Here is a 3,881-nt window from a genome sequence, read left to right as displayed (position 1 = left end):
GTTTGCCTAAAGCACAATATTTTGTATAAAAAGAGAAGCCTGACTTTGTAGGATTGAGCAGTCTCCTGAGAATATACATCCTGTGTGTTGTACTTCTAGGACGCTTGTTTCTTGGTTGCAGCCAATAAAATCGATCCTTGACTTCACCTAGAAGACTCTGAGTTTCTGTGGTCTGAATCAGGAAAGTACCCGAGGTCTTTGGGTGTACCCTGGCACCGCTGGGTTACCGGTTTGGTACTGGTTCTGAAAAACCCAGTACCTCAACTGGTTGTGCCACCCACAGAAGCAGCCTTGTAAAATGTGTCTAAGGTCTGCCATTGTAGAGCCTGTGTGCAGTCTGGAACTGTCGTGCTGACTGGGCAAGTGCACCCACTTGCCAGTCCCTAAACCTTCCCTTTTCTTTATATCAGTCACCCCTATGGTAGACCCAAGGGCAGGGTGCATTGTAAGTATCAGGTAGGACAAGCCCTGATGTGTGTGGCATGTCTTAATAGTGAATTACAGCCATTTTCGTTTTTTACTATTGCAAGGCAACCTGTTCTCCATAGGCCAGAATGGGCTGTTAGAATTATTACATTTTATAATCCTAACTGAATTAGAGAACATGGTAGAAATTTGAGTTTAGTATGCCTGAACTCAGAATGATAAAATACATCTTTTAGTGAAGTTGGTTTTAACATTCTGTGTTTGCAAAAACCACTTTTAGAAAGTAGGTATTTGCATGTCTAACCTTTCAAGCCTGCCTCTGCTAGGTTGTGTATTCCTTGTCTGGTTTTGTGAGTGACAGGGCTGGGGGATTCCAAGAGACAGGATGAGTCAGCCCAGTGGTGAATAGAGGGATCTGCATCTAGACGGGAGGGAGGAGTTGCACCTGAACCTTGAATAGGGCTGTGCCTGCCTTCCACAATGCTGGCTCCACTTCCTGTGGAGCGGCTGATGTCTTTGCCCTGCACACTGAAAGAAGAGAAGGATTCCTGTAAACAAAGTGCCCCAGGACTGTACTTGTCTTCCACAATGCTGGCTTCACCTCCTGTGGGGCCTCTGATGTTTCTGCCCTTCCTGGTGAAAGGGAAGGAGAAGTCTAGTAAACAGAGAGCTTCAGAACTGGTTTGGACTGGGCAAAGGCCCCTCTGCCCACAGAGGACAAAGGATTTTGAGGTATAAATATTGGGACCCTGATCTCAAGAAATGAGATCACTTTGGACTACAAGAAGAAACCTTTACTGAGGAGAGGAACCTGAAGAAACTGAGGAGAGACTATTCCCAAGCTGAAGAGCTGCTTGGGGGGTTAGCCTGGAGTGGTTGCCTTACTGCCAAAGGAAGGAGAAAGGAACTTTGTGTACTTTGCTTTCAACTTATGAAGGATCTCCAAGGGCTTGGAAAAGAACTTGCCTCCTGAAGTCTCAGGGACAACAGACTTCACCCCCCAGCTCGCCAGAGCTGTTTGGAAGTGCCTGCTGCAGTTTTGGGCCTTCTGAGGAGCTGTGTGTCGCAAGGAGCTGGAAGCGCGACTCATCGAGGAAGAAGCGTGTCGCCGTCGCTGGGCCTGCCATCGCAACTCCGAAGGAGGGTGTCGCCACTGTTGCTGTCGCATTGCACCGCATCGAGAAAAGCGTCTCGCAACGAAGAGGAAGCGTGTCGCCGCCGCTGCTGCTGCCGTCGCAACTCCGAAGGAGGGTGTCGCCACTGTTGCTGTCGCATTGCACCGCAGAAGAGCCTCGCATCCACGGAGACGCGTGCCGCTGTCGTCGCATCACCGAACAAGGGTGTCGCCGCTGCAGCTGGCGCATCGAGCGGAAGCGTCTCGCATCGGGGGAGAAGAGTGTCACTGCCAAAGCCGTTGTCGTCACATCGCTGAACAAGGGTGTCGCTGCTGCAGATGACGCATCGAGTCGAGACATCTCGCAACATCGGAGGAGCGTGTTGCATCAAGAAGAAGACGCCATCTTTGTTTCTTTGCACCAGATCTTCAACGCATCTCCGTCGTTGCGTGCCAGGGACTACCGCATCAACTACACAGCAACATTTTCATTGCCCTGCGTGTCTCATCATAAGGCACATTGACTCAAAGTGTTGCATTTTAAGATCTAAAGAGAACTAAGCTAATTCTATCATTTTAAGTACAGTATTGTGGATTTTTGTCATTTATGGTCTTGTGTTAAATCTATATAAAGAATATTTTTTTTTAATATACAACTGTGTGGTGTCCATCTGCAGTGTTGTCACTGGGTTACTGTATGTGTTCACAAATGCTTTTCACACTGCCTCTGCGATAAGCCTATCTGCTCGTGCCAAGCTACCAAGGGGGTGAGCAGGGGTTATTTTTTGGAGTATACCCCCTTACCCTGACTAGACGCAAGTGTCCCTATTTGTCACAGGTACCTACCTATGCCAACTAGCGACCCCCAAATCTAACAATGGTGTTGTAGAAAGATTCATTAAGGTGCTGAAGGAGTCTTTGCAACAAACAAGATCTTGTGGTGAAAATTGGGAAGTGGCGTTAAAAAAAAAGGTGAGGGAATATAGTTTCACTCCTCATTCATCCACAGGCATAGCTCTCTTTCGCTTGTTTAAAGGAAGGATTGCTAGTACTGAAGCCGTCCCGTTGTGGGTGTGTGAAAAGAGGTATTTGGTGTGTGATAATGTGGGAAGCACGGATGGTTGGAGACACAAGGAGAAAAGGCTGATGGATAAACGGAAAGTTTGGTATGACGAGAGGAAAGCTGTGAAGACTACAGTTGTTTGTATTGGTGATTGGGTAAAAACCAGGTCTCCAAGTATCCAAGTTTAGGAAGCCATTTCAGGTTATCAAAGTGTTTAAAAATGCTATAAAGACAAGTGGTCACAAGATTTGGAACCTAAACAGAGTTGCGAAGTTTCACCCTGTCACATCCTTTGATGGAACTGTTGTACCTTCTACACATTATGAGACCCCCAGAGTCTGGTACTAGTGAAGGAAGATCCATATCTTCTCGTGTTAAGCGAGTTCCTCTACGGTTACAAGATTGCCTTACTTAAATATTGTTTTTTTTTATTTTTAGTATTTCTTGTGTTTCAATTTTATGTTATTTTAGCTAAAAGTTATTGATTGATGAAGGGGGGAGGTGATGTGCTGTTCTTATCATCTCTGCATCTCTGTGCAGCAGTGTGTTCTGAATGCTAGGTGTTCATGCTGCCTAGCAATGTTTAAATGTTTGGCAGTTGTCTTTAGCTGGTTGCTGGATGGGGTCCTATTACATGTCTGTTCCTGAATAAACTACTCCTTAACCACTCTTCATATGTGCGATGTGTTCGTGAAGAAGACATACCTCTGCATCACACCATTAGTCATTTGTTTTTGTAAATAACACAGGAGTAGGTAGATTTGTTCAAGCAAGAATATTTTGCAAAAATCATGTTTCATCACATGCTTCAGGGCTGTAGAAGGCGGTACACCGAGGTGGCTCACTACCTAAGCCTGGTTTAAGAAGAGAGTTGACAGGTACAACACATTGCACTGAAATGTCACAACTAAGCACACTACACTTGTAGATGTCACTTCATGGGCAAATGAACTTTGGAAGCTACATATATGACAATAAAAGCATCCGATTTGCTTTTTATTTCTTAAACAAAACTTGTTTAAAAAAAAATCCCTACTTGTCCTCTTTCCATGTCGCATCGAAATTAGTATTTTGTCTGTTTTCCATTTCCTATAAGCAGGCGCGTGACAGCCCGAGATACGAGCGTCATGAGCAGCTGGAACACTAAGGAGCGTCACAGGATTCACGTCGACTAAAACGTCATTACGTTGACAATACTGTACCAGACCTGCGGGATACTGACCAATCACGGGCGGGGGTGGAGCCTCCAGTAAAGGCAGCGCCTATCGAAGGCCTTGC

Source organism: Lissotriton helveticus, chromosome 4_1 (assembly GCF_964261635.1).
Source record: "Lissotriton helveticus chromosome 4_1, aLisHel1.1, whole genome shotgun sequence".
Taxonomy (NCBI): domain Eukaryota; kingdom Metazoa; phylum Chordata; class Amphibia; order Caudata; family Salamandridae; genus Lissotriton; species Lissotriton helveticus.
This window is presented reverse-complemented; position numbering follows the sequence as displayed.